Source organism: Panulirus ornatus, chromosome 18 (assembly GCF_036320965.1).
Source record: "Panulirus ornatus isolate Po-2019 chromosome 18, ASM3632096v1, whole genome shotgun sequence".
Taxonomy (NCBI): domain Eukaryota; kingdom Metazoa; phylum Arthropoda; class Malacostraca; order Decapoda; family Palinuridae; genus Panulirus; species Panulirus ornatus.
In genome coordinates, this window is record NC_092241.1 from 30,571,168 (window position 1) to 30,597,184 (window position 26,017).

The 26,017-nt window shown below is 40.1% G+C and overlaps 1 protein-coding gene across 3 annotated transcripts in view; it reads left to right on the top strand.

The window, feature by feature from the left end:
- Positions 1-26,017, top strand: part of LOC139754901 (uncharacterized) — a 416,477-nt gene that overhangs the window by 165,971 nt on the left and 224,489 nt on the right. The gene's annotated exons all lie outside the window — the stretch shown is intronic.

A 26,017-nucleotide genomic window follows, 5' to 3' on the forward strand; every position in this document is an offset into this window, starting at 1 on the left:
ACTACTAATGTGGTTACAGCACCTGTACCACATTCCCTCCTCCTGGGAGGCATACCTGGTGATGTTGATTATGTGGCAGGATACAGTGGAGGATATGATCATGTCCGTTGCTTTTATATTACGACATGGTCGAATTGTGTTGTTTTAGAATTGAGCAAAGAGAAACGAGTGACCTCTTAGGAAAAAAAATAATTGCATTTCATCACAGTTATATTTTAATGAGGTTACCGCTTCTCCTTGAAATGTTGCACTGGTTCGATTTGAGAGAGGGCATACGATCATTACGATTAAGAGAAAGAGTATCAGATGAAGGAGAGAAGGTATGTGAGTTTGTCTGAAATTAGCAACCCAGGAGTGAACAGGGACCGAAGATGGAGAGTGATCATTGATGCCCAAAAGAAAGAGAGCAGACGATAGTTCAGATACCTTGAGGTACACAACTGTTGCTAGAAGGGTAGAAATTCGCTCCATTAATGACCACGACAATGGAAAGGCCAAAGAAGAAGATATACACACGTTAGGGAACAGAAAGAAACAGAAAAAGAGAAAGGACGGAAGACTTGTGCCACAATCTGTCAAATGTTTTTATACATGTATTGTGCAACATTAGCGAAAAGAAGAGTGATTTCAGAAAGCAAAGATTTGTGCTACATCCCGTATGCTTTAACACACACTGTGTGAAATTCATTATTATGATTTTTCCGATTTTTTTTTTATTGCAGTGCCATGCACATACTAACCAAAGAAGGGAGAACAATTGTTTTGAAAAAGATAACCAACAGACAAAAATCATTTAACGAATCATCGAAGAATGGGAAAGGACATAAGAAAAATGATTAATTTGGAGATAATTTCGACTAACCCATATCAAGATGCATGCAAAAATATGCTGATATTGTAAATCCTGGAGTTAAACAAAACTTATGTCAGTTGTACAAAGCGATCAAAACCAACGTCAGCGATTGGGTTAGAAAGTGAACATTCCAGGAACTTCATGGAGAAGAATTTTACATCAATATGAGTACATTGCATATCGACCATACGTGTGCAATGATTGCAAGAAAAGGTTGGGTATCACCGCCTCCAAACATAAGAAATGTTTGAAAATCAAAACGAATATAATTGATCAACTTTTCGGCACATTTTCTTTTTTCCATGTGCTGCAAACTTCAAACTAAATTGATCTATGAACAGCACAGTCATATGTGTCGTGCCACTGAGAATCCAAACATTGTTTTGGAAGCGGCTGAATCACCTGGGCTAAACAGTGTGGTGCGAAATTCCAGCCTAAGAGTCACTGGGTCGTACTTTTTTGGTGGCACTGTAAATACAGACATCTACCACGAAATGCTTAGTACCTATGTTATACCACAATTGGAACAGCATGATAAGTATAATGACATGATACTCATTCAGAGGCCAGTGGATACAGGGGTCAAAAAATAGTGAGAAGATAGGGGATGGGAACATAGGTTTTTGGGATTAGGGATAAACTGTTCCATAACCCGTGTTTTAACATCCGTCTTTTTGATATCCCTCGGTGTTTACAACGTATCTTCTTCACCCATCTAGTTTTATCACTCATCTTTGCAATAAGTGGTAAACGTTGATACCACACTCGGTGTACTAGATCAGTGTAATGTTAAGCTGCTCTATGATAGGTTTTGAACACAATAAACACCTGACTCTTGCATTAGTCCAAGATAACTTATTCTGCTGTTAGATACATGCACTGATTTATTGATTTCATAAATACAGAAAACTCTCTCATGTAAGTGAGAGAATGTTTCAGACCTTTTTAGTATATTGTTATTTTAGGAAAAAATCATTAGAATCTGGAAAAGATTTCTACTGAAGTTTCCCTTCAATCATTTTGCATTATGGATTGATTACGTATACTTGTGAACTCATCTATCATTTATGAACAAAAAAATGGCAGTTTTACATAACCGTGATGAAAATTGTTTCTCAAGCATTAGATTAAAACAGCAAATGTGGCATACATCCTGGAAACGTAGTTGCACATATGTTGTCATGGTCATGGAGAAGTTTAAACGCATCACAGTGTTTGTAAAATGGGATTTCATGGTTACGTCTCAAGAGTATACACTATATGAAGATAAGTATGATAAATTTACCACCTAGTAGGTAACCAACTGGTAAATTATTTCTGTTTATCACAGGAGGAGTCAACAAAATCAGCAAAAAACCTCATCCATAATATGATATTGTCTATATAGAGCAGTAACTGATATCCTATTGTATAGCTACCAGCCAACCTCAATATAGGCATCTGCTGTGAAGGTCTCAACGGAACGTAAATAACAAATGATATATTGGTAGCGGTTAACTGTGATACCAGACAACTGAGACTGATGCAATTTCACGTGTATGATAGAATCATTATAACGATCGAAACTCCTCGGTCATATACTCAAGATATTCGACCATAATGACAGTGAAATCTCATCGCTCAAGTAAAGTAGTGTTCAATTTTCTTTCCTTGATGGAATATGTGAAATTTTGTAGAGAAACTTCGGTACTGAGGGGCAAGTTGTACGAACAGGTTAGCCATAAAGACACTGGATACTGTTCAGCATGACTTACAAAACCTCCCAAAAGTGACATAGATTCATAAGATCTTCATCAAACCTTTGGAAACTAATAATGCTGTCATGAAAATCTTTATGTGCGTTTGTATACCGCATTTTTTTTCTATTTTGATATATTTGTAATGAAATATGTATATCGATTATACATGATGCTACATCCTACAAATTGACTCGACCCTAAGATATCAAAGCGGGCCTGACGCAACAGGACGCTATGTTATTTACGATGGTGTTTGATAGTTATGTGAACTGATATACAATACGGCAGTTAGGAAGTTACCATTTTCTTTGCGTTTTCTATGGATCTTCGTGATGCCATCATCACTGCCAAGTTTAGATACGTCCTTTTCTAGCCACTGGCCTGTTCTCTAGATACTGCCAGATGAGGACACATGTTGGTCAGTTTACATTCGCTATAAAGTGATACTCTTCACAGTTTATTATATCAGTTACAGTTTCACTCATGAATGAATTCAAAAACGGTGTTCTTAATGTTGTGACTGAAAATGCGCCTCGAAAAAAATTGTGATCAATTTCTATCAATGTAAATATCATGATAATAATTCTTGAAGAGTCGTTCAGTAACATTAGATGATTTATGAACTGTCCAGAGTACATCAGTAGGATTAATTCTTTTATGTTGATAACTTAAAACAATATTGCATCTTACACTCTTTCCGGTTTCAAACACCAACAAAGAAAGTTGCTTATATATATACATGAAATGTTTAAGAACAACATGTAGTGTAAGGTCGTTTTATTCGATAGATAATAAAAGGGTAAGAGAGAGAGAGGTATGGTAATAAAAAGAGTGTGGTTGTGAGAGCTGAAGAGATTGTGTGAAAATGGTGTCGACGTATGGAGAGAATGAATGCGAAAAGAATGACAAAAAGGATTTATGTGTCAAAAATGGAGGAGACAAGGGGAAATAGGAGACCTAATATGCATATGGAAGGATGAAATGAAAAAGATTTTGAGTGATCAGAATTATATGATATTAACACACCTATGCGTTTCTTCCTTGCAGTTTCTCTTTCCATTATGTATTGTCTGAATGGGCTATCTTCCACTATATCCTGTAACTTCAGGCTATCTCTTATTAAAAGGGCTAATCCTCCTCCTCCTCCTTACAATAATGTATCTCTCCAGGCAAAACAGGTGAGATCTTTCCTCTTTAGTAAGATTTGCTTCCACGGATCCAATGATATCATTCGCACATTCGCTTGCACGATCTTTGAATGCCAGCTCTTCACCATTAACTATCAATCCAACAGTTATCAAGTTATTACTTTGTTTAACATCATCATCTCGTAACACTGCTATGCAGGCTGATCTGCTCTTTCCTCTTGCCTCATTTGAATCTCCAGTTTTTTTTTTCTTCTTCTTCTTCTGGATGTTTTCTTTGCTGATCTCCCACTGTTTTTCATTGACCACGTTTTATGAATATCTTTTGAATTTCATTTTGTTTTTAAGTTTCTTAGCTTTCCTAAGTAGCTTCTGGCTGGAGGACTCCAAGTTAAACAGACATAACTGGTCGCTCCCTTGTTTTCATTATAACCATTAATTTTTCTCCTTTTTTTATCACTGAAAATGCATATAGCAGATGTATTGCCTTCAGTTACCATGTTAATAAACATATATTCTTTCTTTCCCCTATGTTCTTTACCTATGGATTTTCTTTCAAGCTAAAAATGATCAGGGATTTACTTCTATCAACCTTGTTCTTTAATCATTTTTCTAATTTTTGTGCCAGTCACTTTTCAGTGTTATGTCCAACTCTGCACTTGTAGGTGTGTGTGTGTGTGTATGTGTGTGTGTGTGTGTGTACGAGAGAGTTTTTAATAACTTATTCCAATCGATCGAGTGGTTCCTTTCGACAGAATTAATCCACGATCATTTAGCCATGTAGAAAGCTGTCTGCTGTACTTAAGGATACTATTGTGCATTCATGAACTGTACACCTGAAGTGCATATGACACACTGTGTTGCCGGCCCTGGCGTGCTTCACTGTCGGTTCATGCTTGGGCGAACACCACACATTGAAATCTGACCCTGTCAAATATGTTCGTTTAATTCAGGGCTAACAAAAACATTAAGTTATCACTACGAAGGCAATATGGGTCGTGCTGATAAATAATCGCTATAATTAGATTACATGAATGCACTATCTGCTTCCACATATTTATCAGAGTATCATTCATGTTGCAAAAAATAAAAGATCAAATTGCAATAATGGTTTTATAGTTTTTTTCGTCTATGATTTACGGTCTTGTTGATATCATCTTCATAATATCACACTGGTGGAGTGAACAAGGGCTGCCTTTCATTACAGAAATATTCTAACGTCCATTTACATACGTATTCATAATGCGTTATATTGATATTTAATCAGCTATTGAGTCAACATTTATTTGTCGTATAACTATTATACGTAAGTTACTCATGTCTAGACTAGGTTAATTTTCATTTCTTTTTTTTTTTACGTTGGAGGTTCCAATCGTGAACAAAAGTCCACATCAAGTTCGGGCCTTAATTGAAATTCAGAGAGGATTATGAAGAGAAAAAGAAGACACAAGGGAAAGCATTTACGAATTTTGGAGGAGGGGAAAAACTGTCTTTTAAAATTTGCAGGTCATAGTTATTGGGAAAGATATGCGAGGGTGGAGAGTTTCTAAAGCTTCGAGGTGCAGGGAAAGAAATAGTTATCAAAACGGCCCACCCGTGAGTTGCCAACAGCCACAAAGTGATCATGTGACGAAGCAGCATACGGCAGGTGGTTCAGGTTTAGAAGTTTGCTTGGAAGAATTTGTCAAATCGCGTTTTACTAAACTGTCAAGAGCTACCCCAGATGTAAGGTACAGGTAAATTCTTTGTATAGATAGAGTAGCTGTTCAGAAGAAAAGAGATTTCGTCATCTAAACAGGACACTCAGTTTTTAAGAGGCAGACGAAGCTATTTCCGTAACGTAGGGTTTCCAAGAAAGAGTGGATGTCACAGTAATACCAAGTATGTTCATTGAATCATGAGGTGGTGTTACAGAACCATCAAAAGGAGGTGGAGAGTTGTAAGTTCTTGATAGAGAAAAAGGAAGTTGGGGGTAATTGTGAAGAAAAGCAAGGCTATCAATCTTAAGCAGGGCAGATGGAAATCCTCCCGTCTCGTTTTTAGTTTTCCTAAAGAAAGAACAGAGGGGGGGACCAAGTGAGGATATTGCCTCAAAGGCTCAGAGAGAGAGAGAGAGAGAGAGAGAGAGAGAGACGTCAGAGACTGGGAGGTGGGAAGAAGATCCGGGAAGACGACGAAACACAACTTCCCTCGCGGAGATGAGGCATGTCACCAGGTACACGGCTGAGGACAGGATGTTGCGTGGACACCTGTGCTGCCGTCACCACCTGAGGTTCTCCCACCTCCTCCGTCGGGAGAAGCACGTTGGTGACCATTCACTGTGATGCCTACCTGATTCCTTAATGTTTTCCGTCAAATCGTCTATTGCGTTGCTTGATAAAGGTTCTAATCCGCTACGTTAATACTTTCGTTTTTTTGTGTGTGAAGTACGTTTCTTTTCCATAATTTGTTAGTTTCCTCGATAATGTCATTATTTTCATACTCTAACAGTTGTGATATAATATAAGTATTTTCCTAAGTCAAATAACGACTTTCGGTAAAGAAATTGTGAATAACCTTTAACAATAGAAATGGCTTTGTAGATTCATTAATATATTTTCTGTGGGTCTCGTTGTTTCACCCTGTTTATTGCATTTATTTTTTTTTGTGTATACATTCGGCCTGTAGCTGCAACTTTTTTAAACCTTCAAGACGATATTATCATTATCATTATTATTATTATTATCATTATTGTTATCATTATCATTATTTCTATTACTGGTAGTAATGGTAGTAGTAGTATGATGATCATGATGATTATCATCATAACTTCTTCAAGCCTTCCTGAATCGTAATCTAGTATGTTCTTTGAAGGGAAGGAGGGATGGGGGAAGAGAAATGGGAAATATGAGAGCAGATCAAAAGTCAAAATAACAATTGTGTGTATATTTTGGTCGCGTCCTTGACTTGTAAGCTGGAATTCATAACACCCATTACTTGTTACTAACTCATCCACACATCATATACATGTCAGACTTTATCATTATGCATTTATGGAGAACATCTAACCAGCAACCAGAAGCGACCGTATCTCTTGCATATGATAATCTTAGCAGCGACAGTAGATGAATAAAGTATATCTCTGGCACCTGCAGCGGCCGTAAGGAATGTCAAGCTTTTCATCCTAGGTTGACCGAACCGGCGACCACCTTTGGCACCCATACCAACCATACGGTTTGATGGCCAGGATTCTCAGGTCCACCACACCTATGGCCTTCTGGAAGCCTGAACCGACGACAACAAAGCCTGAACCGACGACAACAATTGCCCATTTGGGCTTCGAAGCCTGAACCGACGACGACAATTGCCCATTTGAGCTGCTCCTTCCAACACAGCCAGAGACCTGGCTTAGCTTTCCAGATTCACCTCAAGGTCTGGCCAAGTGTGGCACCCGCACCAGTCACAGGGATTCTACAGGCAGAAAGGGATTTCCAGGTGGGCTTCTCAGGTCCATCGCCGCCAAACGCCACATTTGGAACTTGCACCAGTGACAAGTAATGGCAAACTCTGCTTATGAGGTTCATCAAAGCCCTTACCACCTCACACACTTGTCTCAATGACAAGGCTCTTCATATCCATTATAAGAACTGGCCTTGTGTTTTATCGGTCAAAATATAGCAATTATTGATATGGGTTCACCAGTTCAGTCAGATCCTATAGACGAATTTATCTGCACCAACCACAAAGAATGTCAAACCGGGCCACTCTGCTCCATTTCAACCAACGTCTGCCACTGGCACGTACAAAAGCCAGAAGGAATGAATGACCGCTTCTGGTCTTGCACTAACCACAAAGAATGCCAAGTGTACCATAACTATCAGCCACATGTGACAACAAACAACAGCTACAAGGAGTACCAGGCTATCTCAACAGCTCCACCATAAACGGTGGTCGTATGTGACACTTGAAGTGACCAAGTAAAGAGCTAGGATGAACTCCCTAGCTCCAACACGACTATTAATCTCTTATGGCACTTGCTGCATCCACTGGGAATCCCTGGCTTGTCTCTCCCGTACAACCAGTATCAGTGACTGCTCCTGTAGCATGCAGGAACTGCCTGGAATGCCTGGGTAGGTACGTCAGTCCTCCACAACCAATTAACACCTGGATTAAACTGAAACTAGAATATGTTCTCAAGATTGGTCACTGCACTTAAAGGAGCTCAGAGAACTAATAGAGAAGGTTCAGAGGATGGCAACAAGGAAAGTAGCAGAACTAAGAGAGGTGACTTAGAGTGAAAGTTTAGAAGCGTTACATTTGTCGGCATGAAAGGGAAAAAGGGGGGTGAGGAAGGGGCATGATTACAGCCTATAAATTTTTTTGAACCAGTGTGAAGGGTCGACAGTGAACACTTCTTTGACACTTGCTGGGACAGAAAAACCAAAGGCCATAATCTGAAATTAAACGAGAAACTTACGAGACAAGATAGAAAGAAGTGCTATCAAAGTATACGATGAATGGAGTGAATTGAGTGATGGAATACAAAAATTTAAAGAAGTTGTATGAAAGTAAAGAAAGTTTAAGAGATAGGGCCCACGAGAATAGACCTCCCTTCCCGTACAGGACCAATAGGCAATTTTACACACACACACACACACACACACACACACACACACAGCATTTCTCCACATAGTTTCGTTGGCAAATCATCATTGGATTGCATCTAGGTACAATTTGTATGGTGAATGTCGTTAAGTGTATAGTTATTTCTTTCTGATAACGCAAGTAATTTACCATAACCACTTATCTGAAATTAGGATCGTGCAAATGGCGTTTTCGAGATTCTGGTCTTCGTAATCAAATCTTGGTCGTGAAGCAGTAATCTGGGACATGTTCATTTCAGATGCCAGACTCCCAACGAAAGGGGGTTGATTTTTTTTTTTCACTCATCAAATGGCGCTTTTATGTGATAGTTTGCATTACATTTCAGGTGACTGGAAGCGTTTTATTCGTTATACACAATTACGTATGCAGATGATATGGCATAGATTTTACTTTTAGCTTCGCCAAATCGTATAATGTTTTTGCATCTTGTCAGCAATGACCATTGATTCGACATTTTATTTCTTTACTCTGAATTATCACAAATGATGGTTCTACAGTCAAGGCTGATGATGGCCTGAGCGTTGTCCAGAAAGAATGAGATTTCTAGAGTGAAAAATGGGTTGACGGCTAGAATGCCTCGGTTTCTATTAACCCGCGTCGTATCTGGGCCTCTCTATTGCCCAGAAGCCTTGCTGGTCTTTGACCCCATAATGGTAACATAGCTTAGCGATGGCCTTTACATATGAAGGTACTCCAGACTCTGTCTGCTGTCACTAGTTAACTGTTCAAACACAGGATCGACCATTGATACAAGATTTCTAACAGTTACCTGCTAATTCTTGTTGATGAAGACTTTACTCTGCTCCATCATCTGAGGATATTACTGGTACATTTTCCACATGCAAAATTGGCTCCAGGATAACGTTATCTTTTGAGTAGAATGATGAATGATGTCAATAATTACCTGAACGATAAAACCCCACTAGAATTCTAAATGATAATACCAGTCCGTCAACCATTTAGCGTTTCATTATAAGTGTATCATTCCTTCGCATCATGGACGCTTGGTACGTTCAGCCATTCAGAGAAAAATTATAACACACAACGATATATCAACTCAACATCCTAGATATAATAATAGTCAACTCTCACGTCCCTAGACTCTCAGTTACCAGGAAAATGGAGGTATCTCACCTCTAGTAAGACTTCCACGGCAACACCTACACCAGGCAGCGAGTCATGATTTCTTTGGCGAAGAGACAGTTTACCATGTCAGTCCTATTGGTTGCATTCTGTTTCACATGATCATCCACTTACATTATACAGTCCAGAGACATATGTCGAATGTATGAAGCCTTATCTACACACACACTACTGGTACATCCTCATCTATCTTCATGTGGTAATTTGATATTGGAAAGCTTCACAGTTTGCGCGTGATCAAGTATATTCATACGAGTCCACTGGACTCATAGGAATGTATATATATATATATATATATATATATATATATATATATATATATATATATATATATATATGTATTCTTTTTCCCCTACTTGATCGCCGTTTCCCGCGTTATCGAGGTAGTGCCAGGAACAGATGACAATACTGAAAAGACTGAATGAAGTGTGTATCGCAGAGACATCAAGTGTACATATCGATTCTTTAAGCATATACCTATAATATGCAGCTGATAATCACGAATTACTTTTCATCTCTGTAAAACTGGACTTGACCCTTCAAGAGCAGCACTCCACACACAACACGATGAACTCAGTCCGTCTACAGGTTAAGGATCAAATCGAAGTCGGCCGAGTGTGTAGATTGAGGGCGTCCACAAATATATTTACTGGATAAAGTTTGATACTTATTTAGGAATCTTTACACTTGCAGGGTGTATACTACAGTCTTCATCTGTACAGGAGAACAAGAAAGTTTAGTGAAAATAGCATCACAGATCAGTGTGACTTGTATAATGATTTCCTGAAGTGATATTTTTTTTCGTGGGGACTTTCTTCATGTTCAGTTATCCGATTCTGTTTGATTTTACAATTTTTAAAAATTTCATTTATGGACAGTATTGCTAAGGATGGAAGTATTGCCTTTGATGATAATGGTAATAATGATATTATTGATGATAACGATAATAATATTACTACTACTACTACAAGTACTAGTTCTAGTAATGATAGTAATAAAAACAACAATAATAATAGTAATGATATAATGCTAATAATGATAATGATGATAACCAATGAAGAATATGTTTACATTTACGACACTACCTTCTCCTCCTCAAGATAATGAACCCTTTGACTCGCATTCAAATAAAGGATACCATGTAAACATCATTTCTTACATAGAGGCGGTTTATAATAAGATAGAATATAGTTTTTTGGAGGGGATAAACCCGAAATAGTTTCTTTTGCAAAGAGTGTATGATTTATGGACACGATCTGCTTTCTTTGAACGCTAAAATATTCTTGACTGTTGGATGCATGTGCTCCGATGTCATGAACTTGGATATATTAGTGCGTGTCTTGATTCCGTCATGCACAACAGTGTGAAAGAACAAAGGTGATTTATATGACATCCAATAGAAATGAAAACGTAACTAGTTATATGTTTTAGATGCGGAATATCAAATACCTAAACGAGCTAGATATTGGCTATAGGCAGTAAGATATATATATATATATATATATATATATATATATATATATATATATATATATATATATATATATATATATATGTATATATATTCCATTTGTGCTGCGACTAGAATTCAATATAAATAGAATAATGCAGTTTATATGGCGTTTGAGGTAAAATCTATAGAATCTAAAGTTATAACTGAAACGACTAAATCAGGAGAGTAAAACATCAAGAAAAAATTTTAGGCAAAACTGTAATTTTCTTTTCTCGCGTGTGAAAAATCAGTATTAAACTGATCCTTGAAAACTGGTTTCCCTGGAGAATGCGAACCTCTGTCAGTGAAGACGTGTGGTATTTTGCCCGACCCTGCGTCTCCCTCATATAGATCATCACCTGACTCGTAGCGACGGTCGCCGGTTTAAAGTGCCTGGTTGTGTTTCCACCGCCGGACGTTCGTACCGACCGTCCAGTGTAAGATGAGACATATGTCTCTTGACTTCAAGGTGGCAGATGGAAAGGATATGACGTTTATGTTCATCGTATTACATGAACCGATTCCGGTTCATTTAAAATGCGAATATCGCTATAAGCAGTTAGACTGTAATATTCATTTTGAAGATCTGCCGCCTCCAAGATCCTCCCCACCACGATAAATAACCAAGGGCCGCTCGCACTTCCTCACTGTACGGGTGATCATAGGCTGTTTTCATTGAGTTAGATATCGGTGAAGTGATCACAGATGGTTATCACTATGCTCTTGGTCATAAAGTGTTCTTGCGGTAGCGGTCATCATAAGCACATTCCCTTGGTTGTGGTCATAATCAATATAAAAGGAATCTTACGTTAGGTGTCATTGTAGCACTGATCATTAGATTCTTTCTCACTGCGATCATTATCGGTCATTCTTACTTATCACAGGCTCATTATCAACGTAGTGGCGGTCAAAGATGATCCCACTTTATGATAGTGATCATTGGCTGTTCTCCTTGTGTTGATCATCAGATGTTCTTACTGTGATTACGATTAACCGTCGTCCTGATTGTGGCTGTGATCAAAGTCTTTCACTTTCCTCTGATGTCATTACTTTCTTTACCCAAAACTTCCTCAGTGTCACCAGTCCTGTTCTCCTTAGTCAATCTGTGCTTCATTCCTTGCTCTGTGCCTTCCCTTCTCTGTCTCTTACTTCACCACTATAGTTTCTCCCTTCACAACACCTCTACTGTCGCTAATCTGTCTTTATCATGTTCCTCGTCTTGTCCACTTAATTCTCTTTTTCCTCGCATGTGGCCAGATGTGAACGTTTCCTTTCATCTATTTTCATCCCATGAGCCTCCTCATCCAAAGGTTTAGATGACAGTTAGTCACACGGACTAACCCCGGGTCAGTCTAACCCGAATGGATTCTAATTCTGGTTACAGCAGCCGGCCTGCACCCAACCCAGGTGTTCATCCTACCCTTGGGGCTGGTCGATCTATGGCTACCTGGTTTAGGCTGGTGTGTGTGTGTGTGTGCACAGGAGTAAAGACCTGGTACGTATAGATACGATTATGAGATGGGGCAACACGAGTATTCAAACTCCCTTCCCGGTACACACAAAAAGTAATCACACCGCCTGAATCTCCCACCGTATCAAGTAACTTGTGCAACAGCAAAATCGTGCTTTCAATAAACGCAACAACGACAGCAACAAGAAACTTCGCAACGCGAAGAATGAGCCGCGAAGAAGGCCTATCACCTAAGCATAATGCAGCATTTGAAACAGGCCAATTTATTGAACATTAGTCTGTTCAGAGAGGTTGAAAGCTGTGGGCATGAATGATTATATCGAAAAGTGTGTAGGATGGGACTTAAGAATTATCTGGCTGTGATTTGCGAAGGCTTTCTCACTTCCCTTGTGCAGCCCAACATAGCAATGAGGAGGTCGGACACCATATTAACAACTTTGCCGATACTTGCCAACGATTACCCCAACTCTATATCAACTCCCTCCCTGCTTACTTACCAGACCCATCTTCCCCGGACAGAGTAGAGGAATATCGAGTAGCTATGCGTCTTTGGCGCCTTAAAACGAAACGCTTAATCAAACCCAAAGATCTTCCATTGCAGCTACAAAAGGAATTCTCACATGAATCAGATACACTGCTAACCGCCATAGATAATGCTTCACTCAATCTAGATATCCCACAGTTTGGAAGGCAGCATATGCCACTCCACCACCCAAATCCACCAATCGAGAGTATCTTAATAGCTTACGTTCTGTTGCCGTCTGTGAAGATTTAGTGTTTGACTGGGCCTAGGGTGAAATTGTTGATTCAGTAAGATTCAGCCCTTAGTACTTTGGAAATATGAAATCTTCCTCCACCACTCACATCCTTATCAGCCTCAGACTTGTTTTATCACAACTTGGAGAAGAGCAAGAGTACCCTGGTACTTCACTATGACAGTCTACTTGGTAAACCGCATCATGATAAAGACACTCGTGGTCAAGGAACTACAGGGGTGACTCCTCTCATGGCTAGTGGACTTAATGACCAGGCGACACCAACCCGTCTGCTTTAGGGTGGCCACATCGACATCGCTACCCCTAACATACGGGGCCACTCTGCTTCCTCATTTTTATCAGTGACGCCCTAAGGGACACAAACCAACCGCTAGAAATATGTAGACGACTCCAACCTTGGTATGAGTATCAACAACTATCCTGACTGCATTGCCCTTCAGCACACCATCAGCAGCTTCCAGGACTGGACTACGGCACCTGGGTGCAGACAGCATCCTACCCTCCGACATCACGCTTGGCTCTGACATCCTCCGGGTAGTCAGAGACTTTATACACCAGGAGATAGTAGCTGAGAGAGAAAGAATGCATAGGAACAGTACCTGCAACATTCTTGAAGATCGTCTCAGCCTCATCATTTAAAACAAGAACAAGAAAACTAGTGACTGCATTTTGAGAAACAACCTCACACAGACCACTAGCCAATTACAGTCTACCATTGTAGTTAACAAGTACTCCTGCCCAGATGAAGAAATTAAACTTCGACGTGAACTACATCGGTATGAGCAAAAAATACATCCCTCAGTCGACGCTTAAAACTTCATCTTCGAAACGGAGGCCCGAGACTACAGATGCAACAACAGCATAGCATGACTCGTCAGCATCTTACTGAAAACACGATAATACTGAAACATTGCCACAACCCTACAAGACTACAGGTAGAAGAAACCATGTACATGGGAGAATACAATCCCATCATAACTCATTAATGAATAAGACAAGCAAGGTAAGACTATACAATTGTTCTCTACCGCGCCCCAAATGACCCCACCCTCTTCCTCCACTGTCCCAGATGTGGAGACCTCGGGCAAACCCCCGAAAACGTTGATGGAACGAATTTGACCCCAACTGTGTATACCACCAAGAACTCCTAGGGAACATGGTCCAACGATCAACTTATTTACGTCACCGCTCTCATTTGTAACACTTCTACATGCGATTCATTCCTATTTTCCTCTTAATTTGTGTTATTTCATTTATAATCAGTGTATCAAAAGATGGGCAGTGTTTGTGTGCCCGATACGTCTCGTGTAATTCAAGAATAATGTGAAATATGGGACATTTGATACGCACTTATCCGAAGTCAAATGTGTGGTGAGGAAAACTTAAAGAAAGCAACAGAAAGCTAGTGAGTGTTTGATATGCATACTCGAACGTAACTATGAAGCTTTGATATGTATATGGAACATCTATGACTCTGCAGGCAAAACATTAAACCCTTCAGTTCCACCTAGATCACTTCACTTCTATTTCGTTAATATTAGACTCGGAACGTAATTCATGAAGTTATATAATTGAATTACAAGGCTTCTGAAAATGCACATCATGCCACAGTTTATCTGTATTTTTCATAAATAGGGCCTATGAAATGGCAATGTAGATTACCTCCTTAGTAATTATAACTAATTACCCATTGTTTCTAACCCATTGAACGGTAGACATGCTCCTAGATATATATATTCCATATTTAGGATGAGACCGGGATATTACAATGGAATGAATAGGTATACCATCTTATCGACTCGAAACATAATACAATTTCCCAGATTTAGTTCTTCATTAGTAATGAATTGCTTCCCTCATTAGTTAATTCCGGCTTACCCCTCATAAGAGCTATCAGACACTGTAAAACAATAGATGATATATATTCGTTTCTTTTACTTTAATTGCCTTGCAGCGGCTCGTGTCATCAGAGCACGGAGAATGTAAATCCGGCCAAGGTTAGATTAATATGGGTGTTGGTAGGCGGGTCAGGCAGCCCAGTGATCATTGCCAGCTCTTGTTATGCTGGCCGGCCCGCGCGTGCCTCCTGCCACGACGGAGGACAAGGCAGGCTAGGGGGGTGCAGGCAAGCTCCCGGGATCTTGTAGGATTCCTTATAGTTCCCTCGCTTCTTGGATGAAGCTTTGAATGACAATATATCATTTATCCTCCCATATGACCCTGCAGTCACTCAATGTCTTCTGGTCGATGTCGCGTTTTCAAGCACAGACATGGATTTTCTGTCCGCTTACGTGCAGAAAGTGTAGTTTCTTTCCTATGCTGAAGGTTCAGATCATGAGCGAGTCCTAATCGAAGTCATGGCGTAGATGACACGCATAAAGGAGACCAAATGAATAGGGAAGAAGGGGAAACACGATTTGGATAATATGAGTTTTCACTGAGGAAAGAAATCTTTCCTCTGAATATGGCATGTCTTAACCATTTAGAATACATAATATGGAAGAGTAAAAAAGCTCCAAAGCCTAGTACGGTGGGGAAGGAAATGGTCATGAGAAAGATCCAACCTCGCATTGCTATTGGCCAAAAGTTAATAATTTTGACGCAGTCGGTGGCTGCTGGCCGAGTATTGATCACGTAGTTTAGCAATTTTCGAAACTTTACACTGATGTAATATCTATAGAAGAAATGAGAGAGATACAGCAGTGCAGCCTGGGTAAAGTGAGTTACGGACTGAGGTTGGTCTAGGGAGATTATAACGTGGGTTGTTTTTAGACTGGGCGAATGAAGTATGTATATAGAGCAAGATCTGCACTGTGGATGTTATGATCAAAGGTGGTGTCACAGAAATTGTTTGGAAGAGAAAATGATCTGGCATCTAAGACGAGACTCCCAGGTATACTTACACTAACCTTTATGGATAAAGTCGGATATCCAAACTGGATTATGGGTGCATACTTTAACTTCACATAGATTATGAGAATTTAAAACCACAAGTCTAGATTGGTGAGAAATCCAAGTCTTTCCTATTACAGACCCATAGATAATTATAAGGGACGGAGTTGTAACACAGTACATTCTTAAACTCGAAGCTCCTTTGGTTGGTTGTATGGGTTTCAGGCCTATCTGTCTAAGTCTTTTGGGCCGTCAACGTCAAGGTACATCTTTACACACTTTATGATTTGAGCGAGATCGAACGGACGATGTCTGACGTAGCAACAGTTTCATTTAGTATATTTGAGAAACTGGGAAATAACAGAAGAGAGGGACATTAAAGACGCTGGATATTCATTTCTTTCAGATCACTGTCATACTTTTTCATTATATTCCTTGAGATAACAAACAAAAGATACGAATAGAAAATCAAACAAAAACAAAAAGAATGCAATACTGTGTCGACTAGTACACAGGAATTTAGTAATCATCACAAACTCTTGTAATCAATTTGTTGGAGAAAGAAAAGAAAAAAAAAGAGTACAAATCTATGAGGTATGAAATCCTTCCATGGAGTGCGCGCTTTATTGCTGACCATGGCAAATGACATCATAATGGCTATCTCGCTCTCATTCTTATTCATGGTGGACACGGGCGCGCCTTGTGTGACTTGTAAACGTGGATGATACCGTAGACAGGTGCATTAAAGTGCCAGCCGCGAGCGCCCTGCTGGACTTAATTACTGGGCTGATGCTGAGCCGTATATGCTCCTTTATATGATTATAAGCCACTGGGGACGACAATTAACAAGAAAAACGGTGGGTGTTAGAGCCGGTTAACGAACTTGAATTATATGGTTCATACCCAACTGATTAATATGAGTTATTCTTCACCCGCTGGAGCAATGTTAGACGTACAGAGTGGACTGGGAATCATGGGTTCTCGGGGAAAAAATGAGTTCATTTTATGCTTGGGAGATGAGTTGGTCATTGGTTTTACGAGCCATTATGGAGAAATGAGTGGATGATGTTTAGAAGATGAGGCGAGAGTTGTGGGTATCTGTAGAGGAGCTTTTACGCAACTGGTTAAGATCTTGATCAGTGGATCCTGTAGACGTAGTGGTTCTGCCAGGGAGTTGTGGGTCAGACTTGCGGGTGAGGTTATGAATCTGTATATGATTATCTCTAATATCCATCAAATAATTGAGATGCAACGGTAGATAACACTGAATACCCCGGCACTTTGTGATTACTATGCAGCTGGTGGACAAAGGATGTTTTTACCACTGTATGTGTGTGTATATATGACATTATTACGTATGTATGTATTTGTGTATGCGTGTGTGTGTGTGTGTGTGTGTGTGTGTGTGTGTGTACGGGGAAGGATCAATACGTGAGGCCCCGCCTTTTGTCCCTGTTTTATCATCGCATAATTCCTGGAATTTTCCAGTGACAGTTGCATTTTCTTGTTTTTCCTCAACTTTATTCCAGGAGTTCATAATCCTCTTGCTGGTGAAATACTTCATCACATCCCTCCTTACATTTCTCTTCCCTGGCTTCCAGGACTCTCTTCCCTTATTGATGAACTCCTCCTCTGTCTTGAAACCGTCATCACCCTCTAGAAATTGATTTGTTGTTATCAAGTCTTCTTCAACTCGTCTCTCCTCTAATGTGGATAGATTGTACGATCATCATTCAACTCATTTCTAGTAATCTTCTTGTTATATTCTCTTTACTAAGATCTTTCTGTGGTTTTTCAAAATGAGGCCCCAGGTTACTACAGCATATTCCAGTTTAGTGAAAATATACATCTTGCGTATCTCTCTAACAATTTTACCGTCAGTGAAATCGAAGGCAGTTAGACACTGACCAAAAGAAGCTTTTCCTCTACCAAATGACCCTTCACACATGGTGTTCACAGGACAAGGTTAGCGTTATGTCCCAGCGAAAGGATGAGCACATAGGGTGGGCGTGGGCCGACTGTCGCACCCAGGATGGTACGTGAGGAAGCAAGATGCACTTGGCGTTGGTAGTTCAAACGGAATAAATGGATAAGGCTAGACGAGAGGAAAGTATGGTTGGGACGATGTGAGGTGAGGGATTATATTATAGAAGCTACGGAGAGGGAAGAGGTGAGAGATAACCAGGATAAAATATGAGGGGAATGTGACTCTTAATTAGGGCTGTGATAAACGGAGGTTGGGCTGGAATATAATCTGATGAATGGACGGGGTTAAAAGAAAACGTGTGATATGGCAAAGGTATTTTTTCTCCAACGATACGGCGGATTGTGAAGGCTGGACAGGAGAATCTCCTGCTTAACTGTACTCACTCCCAGTGCATTTCAGAATCATAAGAGCATTTTTCCCTCCGTGCCATCCCTCCCATGCACCCAGACATATCAAGATCCAAGCCTCATTCGGGAAAAGACTATCTCATTCCACGTGTAATGACCAAATTATGAGAAGTGTATTTGGTGTATACTAAAAGTATCAACTTTCTTATTAAAAGACTCATTACTGCAAAAGAAAATGATGCAGACTAGATTTTTCTCTGATGATAACAGTAAGGATCCAGGAAAATATATTTCTTGCTTGTCAACGAACGAAAAGTGAAGAAAAAAATGCAAAAGAAAGGTAGGAGGTTGGTTTCAAAAGTTGTTTCTGGACAATTGGTGAATTTTTGAGTGCCACTCTGTCTAACGAGATGTACAATATCTAGATATATACATATGCGATGTATATATACAATATATACATCGCATTTCAAGTAAATTAAGTCGTTGCATGAGACCTAACGATAAACACAGCACCATTCAGAAAGAGAGAATCTATTAAGAAATAAAGAAAGGGAAATTATATGAAAGCATTTGTAAGGCTATTTATGGATGAGAAACAAAAATGCAGTTGGACCAGCAGTTCGTCCAACGATATACACTTCAGAATCAGGCAGACGAAACGAGCGGTTCCAAAGCGTTCGCTACGCACGTATTGCTCAAGGTCAAAAGTTCATGAACAAATACCTGAATATTCTGCATAGCAACTTAGGGCTTTGCGTCACTTACACCTAATTGCTCGAGACTGAAAATATGATTACTCTGTTAAAGTCTTGATATTAGAAACGTGTGTGTGTGTGTGTGTGTGTGTGTGTGTGTGTGTGGGTGTGTTACAGGGCGAGAGTTTTACACTCGTGTTGCCCACGTCTCTTAACCTTGTATATGAGTATCACGTCTTTACTCCTGTCGCATGCACGAGACACACACACCAGCCCGTTTATCAACCAAGCCCCATGAGGAGGATGAACACCACGGTTGGGTATAGGCCAACTGCCAGACCCAGGAGTCGAACCCATGTGGGTACGACCCTGGGCCAGCTGGTGCAACTCGTCTTATTTTTATAATTTTTCGTTTGATAGTTAAGGGAGGGAACTTTACTCTCGTGGCTTTTGATCCTCCTAGTTCTCACTAATCTTAATTTTCTTTTATCTTTTTTTGTCACCTTCTCCTCTTGACCATTTTCTTTTTCACTGATCAGCTGCTATTCTTTCCTTTCGCAGTTTTTTCTTGCGTTATCTATACAGATAGTTGTTCTCGGTTTAAATATCATCGAATTCAATAAGGAATTTGAAGACAGTATCAAAGCTCCTTTAGCCTTCCTTTATCTTATGTGAGTATGTTCTAGAACTGCTATGTTGTCCCTTTATCTTAATGACGGACCCTTTATAGTATCTAGTATGCTTTCACAAGTGGTGTAATAAACGACTGTTATATCTATGTTCATTTGAGATGATTGACTGTGGGTGATCACTTTTTTGAATCTCCACTTTCCCATGAGCTCCTTCGATGCCATTTTAACGTAGACCAAACTATGATGTGCCTCCATCACCACCCTTCTAATATGGTTTTTTCTGGTGAAATATAAGATGTCTTTCTACCCACTGGCTCGTCTTGCCAGTAGATTGTGTAAGTTTCCTTCCAACAGGATGAAAGTCATAGTCTGGTCTGGTTTCCTCGTTCCCAATTCATATTACGTTACAGTTGTTAAGGGTGAATTTCAATAGTCATGTATATGACCACTTCTAGAGCGTTTCCAAATCTCTTCATAGGTTTTCACTATCAGGAATACATCATACTTCTTTCATATGGTTGATATGATATGCAAGTATATATCCAGAGGTTTGACATCAACCTGCATTTTATTTACATGGGTCAGGATTAATAGAGGTCTTAGAGTGAAATTTAGTGGACACGACGTGTTACTTCTGCTTTTTCAAATTCTCGTTCCTAATACTCCACATATTGTCCTCAGGCATTTCATTTCCAACAAGTCCATTTCTTCCTTTTTCTAAACTCTCAGAGCCCAAGATACAGCCCCATGGCACCATAGGGACTACTCTCCCTTTAAAACATTCTCAACTTTGCCATTAAAGACGCTGACTTCCTCAGTCACACCCTTTGTATTCCAGGCAGGATCATAGCCCTCGTTTTTCCTCTATATGAACCACCTCAGCACTGCATGGCTTCATCTGCTGTGTCACGTCCACTCCCAGGTATCGAGACCACTCCACTTCCTCCATGTCTTCCCTATTCAAGCTAAAACCATCCTGTCTTATACCTTTATTGCATCATACTGTCTTTACTTTGTTGACCTTTATTCTCAACATTCTCCGCGCGCGCGCATACACACACACACACACACACACACACACACACACACACACACTGAAACTATTGAGAGCCTCTGGAGTGTGATTCTGGAATCTGCCGCTAGAACTGTGTCGTATACAAAAAGCAGTTGACTAACCACTCACGTCTCAGAATTCCAGTCGTACTGTATACATTCCCTTGCTCTGATGATAATGCTGATAGTAACAATGACAATTATGATAATGAGTATAGCAATAACAACAACAACAACAGTTGCTTATAATGATAGTTTCTTTGATGATGATAGGATAAGTAATAATGATGATATAAAGGGGTTTTCAACACGGAGTCTTTACATAATCACAGAGGTGGATATTGATGCACACTCCACTATTCGTCTATGACGTTCGAGGAGAGTGGGATGGGGCGAATCTTTTCGTAGAATGTGCCATCTATCTTTGAGTTCAAGTGGTTGCATAGCAGGAGATGATGGTGGCGAAACAGTGCAGTGGAGAGAGAGAGAGAGAGAGAGAGAGAGAGAGAGAGAGAGAGAGAGAGAGAGAGAGAGAGAGAGAGAGAGAAATGCCAGTGAAATCAGTGGAGTCGGGATGAAATGAAAGGAGCTGACATGAGTTTGTGAGCCTGAGATGCGGATGGAATGAGATGGGCTAGGATGAAGAGTGAAGGAACAGATGAGAATTTATACGGATTGAGTTGGACTGTAGAAGGCTTACATGGAATGAGGGGGAGTTACGATAAACTGAAGACAGATCAAATGGTTGTAGGAAGTAAGTTAACTGTGATGAAGTGAGAAAAGGTGGAATGAAATGAACACAGGTGCTAAGTGAGGGCATCTACGATGAAATGGGAACGTACTAAATGAGGGGCATCTGCAATAAAATTGGGAAAGATGCGATGAATTAAGATAACTGGGATGAATAGAGAAGGAAGCAAGGGTGAAGAGGGGGTATATAGGCTGAAATGCAGGAAGAGAAAGTTATGTCAAGAAATTATGAGCATGTGGAGCTCTTATGAAATAGGGAGAGCTGCAATCAAAAGGTACTAGCATGAAACGAAAGCACCTTAGATGGGCTAAAGATACGGGTGAGCTACGTGGAACTGAGCTGAGGAGAGAGGAAATGTGATTAAGTAGAGTGGAGCCCTCCATCACCCACACCATCCGTAATCCTCTAGTAATGAAGCCATCAGTGAGGCGAGAAAGGGTGGATTGGACTTGTGATTAATCTTACTCATCGCCCGTTAATTTACTAAGTCATCAGCGTATGAGCGAAGGCCTTTTTTCCGCATCACTCCTCCACCATGGCTCATCAAGATCACAGCTTCACTAGGGGCAAGACAGTGGCAATGCACTCGCTTTGTGTTATAATCAATAGGGGTTATAAATTCCTCTGACTTGTCCCACAATTTGCAAATGGAGATGAATCGGTCTCATTTTTCTTTTCAGTTTTTTGCTTAACAGCAAAGCAGATGAAAGAATGAAAGTCTTGTGTATCGGAGCATATCATCATACCTCATTACACAGATCGAGGGTTTGTTTGAAACGTATGTATCATCGCCTACGTTAAAGAGGAGAGAGGGCGTGGCATCCTTCCGTGCATAAAGGAAATTTTGTTCTTTCTAATTCGAAGTCGGGTAAGTCGTTTGTCGAGGGTCATTTGTTTGACACTTCATTCCGTCCATTGCAGGAAAAGAAACCCTCTCCTGGTTGGTTAGACAGTCTAAGGTATCTGTTGGCTATTACTTGGTACCGAGCATGCTTGGTTTGCTTACGAAAGGCTGTATGTAGGTTTGCCTCTTCAGACCCTAACAGATATCATTTGGTCAAGCTTCGACATCTCTTCAAAGTGACATACTCCCTTATCCTGTTGCATGAGGGGTCACATGCAAAGGTTTTGTAAAGGGAGTGTTACATCACTAAAGTCTAGAGCTAACTCCTGTGTAATAATAATGATGATTATGATGAAAATGATAAAGTTGTAAAGATTGATGTATATTTTTTAGAGCACAAATTTACATGACTGAAAGTTTGACGACATCCTCCCTAGTGGTCAGACATGCCTGTGTGTGCTTTGCAACACGATTCACTGGATTAAATCTAATCTTTCCGTTGTGATTTTTCAATGTTTTGTCTATGTATCGATTGAAGCAGAGCTATTTTTGTGTGTGCTGAAGTGTTTAGATGGTTGTGCATAATATTGTAATGCTGAAAAGTGCTATGAATAATTGAGGCAAAAGATAAAAAGATCTACACGGAAACACTGCGCGAATTTTGGGGAACTTGGGACTCTCGTTCGCCTAACATACAACAAGGTAATGTCTTTTCTATGGACATCATTCTTACTCATTCCAATGAATTGAATACTGAGTTCACTTTGGACACTACTTAAAAACAGACATGGAATTGAGTGTGCAGCGTCGACCTACCAAGATGATTCCAGACCGAGAAACAAACCCTACGAGAGCAAATCAAACGACTTGAATCTACTTCGCTTAGAATGGAGAAGGCGTAGAGGTGATACAAGTACTCAAAATCATCAAAGGCTTTGTCGATCTTGATCAATCAAGTTGACTTGATTCGCCTGATTTCACTCACCGTGGACAAACGCTTTACGTCGAATGCGGCAAAGTACTTCCTTAACACGAATGATACCATATTGAACGATTTGCTAATCAAAGTGGCTGAAAAAAGAAATAACTAGATAACAAGTAATACCTTATTTCGTTTCAACTCCACGACATACCTTACTGGCGCCTCCTTAGTCACACTGACACTAAGCATGTTATTCTCTTTGAATCATTTCTATACGTTCTAATTTTCACCACAGCAATCTATGAATTTTTGATATGTCCCACTATCACAAACACCCTCGAAAGGACCCAGAGGTCTGTTTCTGTTTAAATTCCTCTGTATTCCTTCGTATAAAACCATTATGTTCTTGATCTTATAGATATATGGGAACAACGGCGTCAGTTATCAATGTAATATCCTTGCTCGACAAAGGCACCACCGTATATAATCCGCGCTTGTGGGCCCTGCCATTCCTGGCATCTCCGACGTGTACGTCACTGATAATATCTACGGTGACAGCGGCGAGCATGGAGGATCACAGAGGCAGCCGCCGACGGGAACCCGGGTGGGTCTCGACGCGTTGCATACAATTGGTTGTTAAATTACATTTCGACGTTGAGAATACGTCTGGCATAAGTGATATCAAGGGTCAGCGATTCCCCGTCTGGGGACGGCCATGGGAGACGAGGGTAGTCTCGAGTACGCCTGACGGCTGCGGTCAAGGGAAGGGTTGGGAGGTCTTGTGGATGATGTAAGGAGGAGGAGGAGGAGGCAGAGAAGTCTCAGAAAGTTACCAGAAAGTGGGAAAGGAAATTAACATAAAGAGGACAAAGATGATATGAATACTAGACTCCCTATGAGTATATTTGGTGTGGATTTGTAGGAAAGATAATGAGGTTCAAGGAGTTAAGGTGTAGAATGATGATGTTCATAGCGATGTGTAGGAACTGCTGCAGAAGGGAGGAGTGGAGACGTGCTCGATCAAAAATGAGGCCTGCTTTACTAGAAGCTGGGATGACGTGTTAAAGAATAGGAGGAAAGGCTGTTGTAGAAAATAGACAGTAACATGTATACTTTATCTTAGGAGTAAAGCTGCTGCAAAACGGAATGAAGAGTCAAGACATTTTAAGACGGCAAAAGGCAAGAAGTGGAAGAAATTTGGTTACATGGAACAGAAGATAATATCAACATGAAGAAATAGACTGAAACGATTCTATTAGCTCCTTTGAGATCACTAACAATAATTGTATCGGATATTATGGAATCTTTAGCACCTTAAGAAATTTGATAGATCTTATCATCTCGTATTACAAAGTATAGTGATTCTAGGGAAGATAAAGGAGAAACAAAAAGAAGAAACCATTCGCAACTCATTTTCAAATTAGAAACAAAAGCCAACTGATCGGTTCTGAGCATTAGCCATGGACACTCACATGAATATTCTGCAGAGAACTCGCTTAGTCTGGGTGCGAACCACCTGTGAATGCCCAGAAATATGTTACGAAGTTGGGAGATGCAACTCAGAGGCTGAAAACATTCTCATTCGATACATAAGACTATCAAGAGAGAGGCTATTAGAGGGTTAGGGTAGGGATAGTTTACTTATATGTAGTCTACGAATGTCCTCATTATTGGTGTTGATCTTGTAGTGGTCTTTACGAGCTGGGGTTGTTTCAGTGAGGTTCTGGTGCCAAGGAGCAAGTAGTGGTGGTAACGACGATGGTGCAGCAGTGTGTGTGTGTACAGCCCCGTTAAGAGGATGAACTACTGGGTTGGCTGTGGGCAGAATGCCGCGTCCAGGACTCGAATCCGGGCGTGATTTTGCTTGCATCAGTCACCAACGCCGACCATTACACCACGGAAGGGTGTGAGAGAGAGAGAGAGAGAGAGAGAGAGAGAGAGAGAGAGAGAGAGAGAGAGAGAGAGAGCATTTCTGTGTCACATGTACTCGGGCTATACATAAACAGTTTTGATGGGGAAAGTAAGACTCCAGTAATGTACAAAGTCTAGTAACGATAATGTTTATATATATATATATATATATATATATATATATACATATATATATATATATATATATATATATATACATATATATATATACATATATATATATATATATATATATATATATATATATATATATATATATACACACATCAATTTTCATATGTTATACTTTGTCGCTGTCTCCCGCGTTAGCGAGGTAGCGCAAGGAAAAGGACGAAAGAATGGCCCAACCCACCCACATACATTATGCATATACATACACGTCCACTCACACATATATACATACCCATACATTTCAACGTATACATGTATATACATACATAGACATATACATATATACAAATGTACATAATTCATACTTGCTGCCTTTATTTATTCCCGTCGCCACCCCGTCACACATGAAATGACAACCCCGTCCCCCCGCACGTGCGCGAGGCAGCGCTAGGAAAAGACGACAAAGGCCACATTCGTTCACATTCAGTCTCTAGCTGTCATGTATAATGCACCGAAACCACAGCTACCTTTCCACATCCAGGCCCCACAAAACCTTCCATGGCTTACCCCAGACGCTTCACATAC